An 11,454-nucleotide genomic window follows, 5' to 3' on the forward strand; every position below is an offset into this window, starting at 1 on the left:
CACCGGAGTGTCACAACTAGGGGATTTTCACAGTAGCTTCATTGCAGTTTTAATGTCAGCCTACGTGTGACACTAATAAATAAACTTTACATATGGACACTGTCCATTCAGCAGCAGCACCTGTGAAATGTGGGGGGGCAGGGGGTGTTATGAAGGATTAAATGTCTTTAGTAAAGAACAGGGGAAGAGAAAGGTAAAAGGCAGAAATGTAAAAGGGGGAAAAAAAGGCAGATAAAACGCTGGTTGAAATAACACAAGTGGGTAAATGGAGATTGGCCAGAAGCACTCAACTCTAGTAGTGGGCCCTCACATGGACAAGAGCAGCGTGATTTAGAGTACCCACCATCCCGAGTGAGATGCTGTTTTGTTAGAGCCTGTTCATAGACACAAAGTCTGCCTTTGTCTCCGGCGGAAAAAGGAATTTTTTTTTCCAAGGCCTGACCGAGTTTACATGACACTCCAGTACTCTTTGTAAACTCACATTTTCAGAGTGTCGGACAATGAAAACAATCCAGATAGTCACTTGGCATTAGACAGTTGCCTCTCTTAAACAGAGAGAGGAGAAAAAAAAAGTGCTTGTTGGAAGAAATTTTAATGAGGGGTCAGTGGAGAGGGGAAGCTGGAGGAATACATTGCATCCTGACAGAGGGTCTCTGTCAGGCTGCAAACTGAGAACTCTGAGTCAGTTACAAATGCTTCAAAATAGTCTCTTTTTAAAAAAAATGCCATGGAAAAATAGAGCGCCTATGTCTGCTTCACATGGGAAAGCAGGAAGAAAAGAAAGCCTTCCCCCAGTCTGAAAATCATGGCAGCCAAAGGCATCCCGACATGCTATTTATATTTGCCTTTGAAAACATACTTTGAGGTATAGCCTTGTGATGGCAACATCTCATTCATGTACAGTGCATGTACAGCACTGTCGCCCAGCTAAGCTCTCTAATGTGAATTAATCTTCAGTCAAATCCTTCAAGAATTTGGCTACAGAGAAAAGCATCGAGACCGCACGAAAAGCCCCGACATTCAATTAACGCAAAAGATGAGGGTGACAAAAATGCCATTCTCCCTGCTGTAATGTCGCTGAACTGTTGCCTCTTTTATACAGTGGCCCAAGTACCTGAGCTGTATGGTTGGTGTTGTGTTTGTACAGGTTACGGGATTTGAGAGTCCAGATTTTAAACCGGAAAGTCTGGTTGCAAGATCCAACAGATGAGGTAATGATTATTTAAATTGAGTGTTAAAAAACATCTAACTGGGACAAAATGAGCCTGTTCTATTTCCTTCCATGTATAAAAGCCATAAATATTTTTAGCAGTCGAGAGCAAAAAGGATTGCAGTAGAAATATCCCACAAGGCGATGATATGTCAGCCTGCTCACAGATTATTAGTCAGTAAATATGCCAGATGCAATGTCTGTTTTCTTCTTTCTGCTCAAGATTTATGATGGCTCCATGCAGCAGAAAAGTATTCATAAAGCAATGTGTGTGGAAAAATGTGTTTTTTTTTATATAGAACTTTTTTTTTGAGTTCCAATACACACTCAGTATCCAAGCAGTCAATATGACTGCTTGCCTGTCAACCCCCGCACGCCACAACAGAGCTCCTATTCTCCTAGTCTTAGTTAATCTGTTCTATGGACTAAAAGCATCTTTGTGTGATCACTGGCCCTTTATCCATTCTCCCCATCCAAAAACAGGATCTGTCCACAACCTCCAGACATAGCCACAGAGCTACCTGCTCAACCTTGTAGTGAGAGTGTTTAAAGGTTAGACAACTGGGGAGAGATATGACACAAAAGGCAAAAGGTCCTTTTAATTTTGTTTACAGTTACACACACACACGTTCCTTAGTTTGATCTATATACACACACATACAATATATATTTATATAAAGAAAGGATTTTTTCCAGGGGGTTGATAAAATTATTCTGCTTCTTATCATTTTAAATCCTGCTGCATTCTGAACTAATGTCCGATGGAGTATAGAGGTTTAAGATTATGAGTCTCTTTTATGCTTTATAAACTTTATGTCACAGTAACCCCTCAGCCCTGATGAGTAGGTTTGGAACTCTTTTTGATCTGATGAAACGTGTATATACATCAAACACTGCAGCTGGAAACAAAGCAGCTTAGTTTTTTTAAAAAAGTATCAAACCCTGATCTCCACAAAACACTGCCTTAAAAATTACAGAGTGAAGAGAGCAGATAAAGAAGGGTCTTGAAATTATATTTCTTTACTCATCACCCTTCAGGTGGTATTGTTCAGAAGCAAAAACTAAGGAGTCCCCCATCCTTGTAACTTCATCTCCAAGAGTGTGAGGCAGAGAAAAGGTAAACTTACTTCCAAACAAAAAAATTGGGGGGGGTGGGGGGGGAATGTTCAGGTGGACAGATGAATATCAGACCTCCCTTCCTCCCCGTTCTTTGTTTGACATCAATTTGAGGCTCTGGGCTACTTTTAACTCACAGGCTTCATCTCAATACTGCCAGCCAGTCATACACCTGGAACCAGGTGGAAAGATGCAGACAACTGACTGTGGAGTATTGGGCAGTCTAGAGGTTGTGGGCCCTGGAGTAACACTCCTGCTCCCGTCACCCCACAGTCCAGAAGGAAGGAAAAAAAAAAAACAGTAAAATAGGGAAATAAGAATACTGTTCTGAACTCTTGTTGCCTTCTGGGAAGGGCACAATTTATCAGGCCTCCCCTTCATTTAGCTTAGGTGTCACCGGCCATAGTCACTTCAGTTAGGATATAAAATGCCACAGGGGTCTTAACAATATCAATTTGCAAATACTAAATTAGGCTCCAGCTTGAATCAAACAGGAGCACAGCCCCTAAAAGGTCCATGCCTAGTCAAGGTGGTCACCAGTAGGCATCATGGACAAAGGTCAGCAAATTTTGTGATTATTTTGCCTGGTGAACGCAATGGGTTAAAAAGTTACCTCCAGGCATCTCATTAGGTCAGAAATGTTCCAAGCCCAATCTATGCAAAAAGACATGTTCAATTTTAATTTAAGCAGGTTTTTCTGGTATTCATTTGTACTGAGTCACAATTCTAAATTAGTTCCTACAAGATATACGTTGTGAGTACTACATCTTTCTCCCAACCACACACATACAACTCAAGCAGACGTTAACATAAGAATATTATCTAACCTCTTGTCTAAACCAGGGAAAATAAAAATTCCTTCCAATTGTTATATACCTGTTTACATTTAGATAGCAAAGGAGAATGGTTTCTAAAAGCAGGAACCCTCTCCATGTAGACTGGAGTTCCTCTCAGTTTACCAGTACTTTTGGTTTAATACTCATATCCACATTTTCCAAATGTGCAATCATGGTACAGATCCTTGCCAGGAAATTATGGACAAGAGCCCACGATTTTCCTTCCACTTCAAATGGGAACAAAATACCCTATGGAGTGTGCACCTGTGATGACTTCCTGAAATGCACAGCCAGCAAGCAAAGCGCTCCACATGGAGCCCAGATTCAAGAAAATCAACCCTTATGACTCGAGCTGGTAACACCTTCCAGATTTAACTCTGGTGAACTGCTGAATTCTGCTCTGTCACAACACACACCATCACCATCCAAGAGTGCAGCAATTCACTACCAATGCAGCTCTGCAACTGGCCAGCAGGAAGCGAGGTTTGCCAACCCTCCAGGTTAGCACCGCTGCCTCACCAGCGCCAGGGACCCGGGTTCAGTTCTGGCCTCGGATCACTGTCTGTGCAGAGTTTGTACGTTCTCCCCCAGGTGCTCCGGTTTCCTCCCACAATCCAAAGACATGCAGATTAGGCTGACTAGCCATGCTAAATTAACGCTAGTGTCAGGGTGATCAGCAGGATAAAAATTAGGGGTTACGGGAAAAGGGCCTGGGTGGGATTGTGATTGGTACAGACTCAGTGGGCCGAGTGGCCTCCTTCTGTCCTGTAGGATTCTGTAATTGGCCTGGAGCCTCCAGGAATTGAAGATCAATCTCCAGGGCACTGCTGTGTACAATCCTGGTGAAAAATCATTGGGACATTTAAAAAGATTGCTTTTCTTTCAATTCTCTTTGCACATTTCTCTTTACCAGGTATAAAACTATTGAATATGGAATGGTGGGGGAGGGGGGGTGATGTGGAAGCTGGTTGGCTGACATTTGAGCATCATCCGATTGGGTAATGAGTCTTTGCTTTCCAATTGGCGAAGGAAAGCAATGCATCACAAGGATGGATGTGTTGGCAACTGACAATTGGAATGTGGGGGCAAACCAGATGATGAAGCCTTGAGGAATACATTTAATTCACAGTTGGCAACCCTATAAAGGAGCATACTGAAAAAAAAAGAACATCTTCTCCTCTTCCCTGTCTGCGCAAGCTCCTGGTTCTCATCCTGGGCTTCCAGGAAAACTTTATCGAGATAAAGAATTTTCCACAATGGGAATCACAGAAAATCCCAGCCAATAACTTGAGGTAATTCACTGGTGAACCTTTGTAATGTTTAAAACAACTGGACTACATAGCGTTTGGTTCTACTGCAGGAATAGCAATTCTCTTGTACGCAGCTTCACATGGTCCACTCACATACATCCATTTTATCTTTCCATACAGAAAAATTTAGAATCTAATAACTCAAATGTATAAAGTGCAAAAAGTACAACAAAATCTGTAAATTTCATATGTAGCAGACATGCTTTCTATATCAAAAAGAACTGATTTTACTCAGGTATGTGATTAGGCTGCATGCAACATTGCTATATATTATCCAACACTCCTATGTGCCTTCTTTGTACAGGTGCCACATCTACTCACCTCTTGCAATCATATAATATCTTTGACGTGATAAAAAGGTTGAATTTTATTTGCATTATTTCAAGTGACCCATTAAGAACACCACACGAGATGTCATCATAAATGAATGATTTATTGGGTGCATACTCAACCAATACACAGTTGGCTTGCTCTGCCCATAAGAGAGGGATATTCAATTCATTAATTAGTAACTCCCCGTTATCATTAGCAAAATGATTCATGGAAATTTCTCAACATGCTTCAAGCACTGCGAGATGCTACATCAATGCTTCCCTTTCTTTAGTGAAACAAAAGGATTCTCAGCATAAGTTTAGCAGAATGTCATGCATTTCAAATTGTTAGTTTTAAACATCTTCAGCAATTTCAGATTTTAAAATTGGCCAAAAGAAACAACTACTCAGGTAGATGATAATCATCTGAGGTAGATATTACAAGTGATAAAAAGGAAGTCTTGCTTAAGCACCAGACATTTGTGTGTGCAAGTAGAAATGGTTGACAATGAGCTAAGTTTATTTATTACTGACACAAGTAGGCTTATGTTAATACTACAATGAAGTTGCTGTGAAAGTCCCCGAGTCGCCACACTCCGCTGCCTGTTCGGATACACTGAGGGAGAACTTAGCATTGCCAGTGCACCTAACCATCATGTCTCCAGTGGGAACTGGAGCACACTGTGAGAACTCACACAGATACAGGGAGAACATGCAGACTCTGCACAGAAAGTGTCCCAAGCCAGGAATCGAACCCAGGTCCCTGGTATTGTGACACAGTAGTGTTAATCACTGCGCCAACCACCTCAACAGCCTTAAAGTTTGTTCTGCCAGCACAGGTAGGGTGGAATGGAACCAACCACTTATCCTAGGTCTAAGCCTAAATCCTGGCGATGAAGTAATTTGAATGATTGGGTTGGCCTTTCCAGTACCTGCAAGAGCATTTTAATTGTGTCTACCCTTGTATAAAAAGGTGGAGCAATCCACAGCCACCCTGCTCCAGGTCCCACAAGGCTCAAAATAAAAGAAAGATTACTTTAAGTTTCAGAAGGTTGTCGTTTAATGACTGGATTTACATTTTGGTACAGAAACTCTCCTAGCTTTCCCAGAGTTAAAGATTGCTATTGTATTAAAACATTTCTGTGCACGCAAGGATTGTGCAGGTGTTCTATACCTTAATGTCCAGTGTTAAATGTTCCTTTAACAAGCAGTTCTTATATAATACCCCATTCCCTCGGACTTCACCTCAGAGGTCTGGAGGCCTCTTCAATAATTCTTTCCAAGTCATGCTTGGTAACAGCCAAGTCCAACTGAAGGCAGCACTGTTTCAATGAACTTGCCTTTAAAATGTCACTCATTGAACCTCAATTTAAACAAATATTATGGAAAAGGAGGCATCCAACAGCACACTAAAGGGGGAACCTGCCAAGATTGGATTGGGTGCAGCAATGTGGTGCTTGTTAAAAGACAATTTCAATTCTGTGCAAAACATGAGATTATAATCGCCTGTGTTGATTTGCCCAAAGACTCATGACTTCACACAGAACTGGAAAAACAGGCTTACACTGTAGTAGATTGAGTGACATTTAAAAATGTTTATTTACCCCGAAAGTGTCAAAATATATTCACCATTGTTCCTAACTCTCAAATACATTAATCACAACAACTTTTCTTTTAAATAAATATATAGTTGTGGCAAAACAAGTCATTGCTGTAAGTAAGTGGGCTTGACCATTAAGTGATGAGAAACAGTAGTACTTTTAAGTAAGGGTAAATGTGTTATTCTGCAATGTGGCCTGAAGCAAAATTACTGCTTTCAAATTTTGCTCCATTATAATACTCTTTCAAGACACAATTGAATGGACTTGATTACACCCAAGGTCGGCAGAGGATGGATCATAATCATGAAATGTTAACTGTATATTAAGTCATGGAAGCAACTTAATTCTTACAACTTCTGCCCGACTTCTCCAATAAGAGGACCACCCATGTCATATTTATGTTGCTAAACTCCCTCTAGTTGAGGAGGTTCCATAATATGCTGGAGTTTTGGAACCACTTCATTTGCACTTCAGCACAGACCCGAGTACTCAAGGGAAATAAATGTGGTTGAGAAAATAGTGTGACTATAAACTCAAATTTCTAACTATAGCAGCAGAAAACCAACTGGGTGTCTCAGCAGGCTCTTAACAAAGCTGCTCCTCTAGTAACGCAATGAGAAACAACCTCTGAAATTTTGTCCCTCTGCCATTGCAGGCACGAGCACAACTCTTTTGCTGCCAGTGTTAAATCCTGTTCTTGCACAACACTAACAACATATTAAAGGAAGGCTTACAATCACTTGGATTGGTCAGTATGGACCTTGAGTTCAGTACAACAATACTATGCTCCACAACATTTACTCTGAGCCTATGTGATTTGTTAACAGAATTTATTGAAATAGTTTACTGAGATTATTACTTGTGGATGTAGCCACATCCCAGTCCCAGCTTCTGTGAGCATATATCATTAACCCATTAAAGTGCCAGGTTAAATGATGTCAGTGGCCCAGAGGGCAATTATCTTTTCTTTGCTGACCGTGAGTAACAACTCATGAGGACAGACCTGTGCTAAATGTTTTATCCTGATGAAATATCCAATGTCAAAAACGAGATCTGTTACCCGTAGGCATGATCAACATTTCACATCAAAGTTCAGAACACAATTCATTTATGGGCAGACAGCGGCTGTGTTTTCTGGGACAAAGTTTTGTTGGGTCATGGTAGAAAACTGTCCAATATAGCAAGATGTCAGTCACTTTATAGGTTATAATGACACAGGTATTTGAAGATGTGACTCAAAATTTACTACGATTGCCTGTACTTCTGCATTTTAGCTCATGGCATAACAGTGGGTTAATATAGATAATAATTCATATCATGGAAAAATTTAGTTTAAGATAGCATCACAATTCTAAGAGTGAAAGGGGAGAACATAACCCAAGGCCAGAAATGAACCCCATTCCCTGGAGCTGTGAGGCAGTGGTGCTGACACCACCATGCAACTTCAAGGTGCTCCAATCCCTTTCACAATTCAAAGATGTTTAGGTTAGATGGATTAGCCACAGTAGATGTAAGGGATTATGGAGATAGGACAGGGGAAAGCACATAGGGTGCAGTGAAGCTGAGGATTCTTCTTTACTAAAAGAGGAAATTCATCCTCCTATTGCCAAAGATCCTCAGAGTGGTCCAATACAATGTGATGTACTAAGCCGATGTTGTGCAAGGTTAATCTGTATCAAAGAGTGGAAGTGTTTCAGTCGTTGTGTTACCAGATCTCATTTGTGATCCTGGAAAAGCAGGTGGCAGTACATTGGATAAGGGTTGGCTGTGGTCATCACTTTCCTCCTCAATAAAAGAGAAAGGGGAAGATCTCACAAGTCTGACACAAACAGACGTGACACCCGATGGCTGAGTGAGCACTAATAAACTCCCTGGAACCACAATGGAACACAGCAGATAGGATCAAAAAAAAAGGGACATTTGAGAGAGGATGGTAAATTTTGTGATGCTCCATCATTCACCTCTTAGTAACTGCATTAAAATAGTACGACAGATCAGAAGACACATCAGAACATATTTCAGAATTGGTTAGTTCTTGAGATATCATTTTAAAAATACATATTATAATGTTGCTGAACTAAAACACCAACAAGTGTAGAAGTCCTAGAAGAAAACCACAGATGTCACTTATTCTGCATTTTGATGGGGGGAGATCCAATATCATTTTCAGTCACAATTTAATTAATCGGGAAAGTGCATATTGCCAATGGTCATTTGTTTTGTGAAGTGTAATAGAGCCGAATTGGACAGAGTTAAAAGATGCAGTGCCCTTTTAAAACCAGAGTTCAAAAAGTGCTGAATCAGCTTACAACCGACTGGCGTTTGATATCGTGACTTCATTCAGCCCGAATAATGATGAGGCAGGAGGGCCTTGTGTCTGCAAATTGAACGGCGGAGGTTTAATTTGAGGGGGCGGCGGGGAGACGCTTGTACCAAATCACTGACTCCCCACAAGTTGAAACTACGGGGTGCGATACTGACAGGTGTGTGTGTGTGTGTGTGTCCCAATCCACTGGAGGAGGCAGTGTTCAACATGTAGAGAGAAACGCTATTTCACACTTCCACATTACAATGGGTGCAATTGGCTTTAACTGGCGGGGATGGGGGTGAAATCAGATGTCCTTTGATCCAGGAATCTCTTAAAATACCTCAGAAAAATAATCTCTACAATCACCCACTGCTTTTCCTAACAAGCGACCACTAGAGATTTCAATGGGTGACACCAGCTCACGTTAAAACCACTTAAAAAAAAATCTGTAAACAAGACAAATGTTCAAACATCCACGTTCTTATTTATAATAAATGCTAACCTTAGCCCATAAACAGTATCGCAGGAACTTTAACTGAAATTAAGCCTGGATAGAAATTTTTGAAATCATTAAAAAAAGTGAAAATGTCACTACTTTAAAAAGGAGTGCAATACAAAGACTATTTTAAACTACTATATAGCAACGAGAAAAGGAGACGAAAAATAGAATAGCCGATTTAAAACGTCTTGATGCTGTTCTGCAGAGGGGAATCCGGTACAAGTCCACCTGACACTCAGGCTGTTCACGAAACCGAGAGCAAACGGGTTAATTGTGACCCGAGCGATAGTAACCGGCGGGGAAATAGTTAAACGCCGGGAAGCCGCTAAAACCCCCCAGTTTGAATAATGTCAGGAACGCGCAGCACAATGTAACATATTGTATGTGCATGGGAGCCATATACTGTCACAATACCCCACTGTAGCATTCACTATTTCAATTAAGCAGTGCTTCATCAAAGGGCCTTTGTAATCCATTAATCTTGAAAAGCAGCAGATAAGGGGTTATTTTAATAAGGTATTGCCCACGTAGATGATCAACTCCGACAGCTTTTGGCTGGTTTGGGGGGGAAAAAATTCAATTCATTCTCTAAATTACCAATACATTTTTTTGTACTGAAACACACCTACCTCTGTACGAACTCCATACAAATATGCAGCTTTTAAAAAAAAAATCCACACCATCATAAGTGTGATTAAATCCACATCGCATCCTCTATACATCCCAGGCTTTTCAATACATCATCTGGATATAATATCCTCGGAATCCCATGTATCCCACTCAGTGGCGATGTTAATCCAAAATGACAAGAACATTCCAAAAAGCTTGTAACATATTCCAGGGTTTATCCTGTTGGTTGGAGAGAAGGGGATGGTCTTGCTAATAGCCATCAGCATAGATCCAGCCAGGAGCCACACTACACATCCAGATCCATCTCCACGGTTCCAGATCATGACATTTTAATTTCCTCCAGGCGAACACACACTTCTCCCTCCAAACGAAAGCGGTTCAAATCCCAGTGATCCAAGGAAAGAATCCCATTAACGAGCGAGGCACTTTTCCATCAACGGAGCCAATACTTCTTGTTGCTGAGCTGTGTGGACTTGGTGATTCCAATAACCTTAGAGGGCACATAATCAATACGTCCCCCTCCAGCAGTGAACGGCGTACGTACAAAAAGAAAAGGTCAGAATAATGTGTCAGCTTCAAGAGATGAAGGGATCCCACATATCCAGCCCCATGCTGGTGAAAATTGCTGAGATCCAATAATTCCAGAAACTCCAAGGTTTTCTGATCCCAAAGATAAATCCATAAACGTCCAAATCGAAGTGATGCTTAATCATTAATGATGTGCAATAGCAGCTTGAAAGCAGTGGGCAGATGTTGCATTGTCTCTGTCCCAGTAAGTATATCCCTTTGCACTGAGTACCATTCCCAGTGCTGCCTGTACCCTTAACCACAGAACTGCGCTGAGCTGCAGCTACTGTGCGCGACACTCAACCATGCAATGACTCTCAAGCTGACGGCTCAACCTAACCTGATGGATGTCAGCGCCAACAACCAATCAGCGCCAGCCTGTCCCCGCAGCCAATCGGAGACAATCGAAGGGCGGGGCTGCAGCTGGCAGCCGGGGACGGAACGGAGGGGGTGCTGGCCCCGCGGAGCCTGCCGGGAGTTGTAGTGCGCTCTGCTCCCTCCATCCCTTTGTCAGCCAGCGCTAGCGGCGGAGTGGAGAACTACAAAGACTAGCAGGTACCGCGCGTTAAAGCCGCACTGAGCCTGTCTCTGGCTTTCCATTTAAAGCGCCCACCCCCCTACCCCCAACCTGGTTCAAGGTGGCTTGTTCAGGAGACGTTCAACAGTGAGGTTTCTCTCTCTCCTCCCCTCCCCACTATAATCATAATGTCACTACTTGCAACCTGGACAACTCCTCCTCCTAATCCCATGGCCTCATCACCGTGGTGATGATTGGACCAGTCTTGGGGAAAAGCTGGCATTCCTCTCATTGTAAGAAGTCACACAACACCAGGTTAAAGTCCAGCAGGTTTATTTGGTAGCAAACGCCACAAGCTTTCGGAGCACTACTTGCCAAACAATAATATTGAATGTTCACGTGTAACATGGAGCACTAGAGCTTCGATGAAGGAGCAGCGCTCCGAAAGCTAGTGGCAATAGCCACCAAATAAACCTGTTGGACTTTAACCTGGTGTTGTGAGACTTCTTACTGTGTTTACCCCAGTCCAATGCCGGCGTCTCCACATCA

General features: G+C 42.0%; 1 long non-coding RNA gene across 1 annotated transcript in view; it reads right to left on the reverse strand.

The window, feature by feature from the left end:
- The window catches only part of LOC145356664 (uncharacterized), a 245,085-nt gene extending 234,425 nt beyond the window's left edge, over positions 1-10,660 (reverse strand). The window contains exon 1 of the long non-coding RNA XR_013889182.1: positions 9,821-10,660. This is a non-coding gene — a long non-coding RNA (uncharacterized LOC145356664). The remainder of the gene's footprint in view (positions 1-9,820) is intronic.
- Between the last annotated feature and the right edge of the window lie 794 nt (positions 10,661-11,454).

This window comes from Carcharhinus amblyrhynchos, chromosome 21, assembly GCF_965287045.1.
Source record: "Carcharhinus amblyrhynchos chromosome 21, sCarAmb.v2.hapA, whole genome shotgun sequence".
Lineage (NCBI taxonomy): Eukaryota > Metazoa > Chordata > Chondrichthyes > Carcharhiniformes > Carcharhinidae > Carcharhinus > Carcharhinus amblyrhynchos.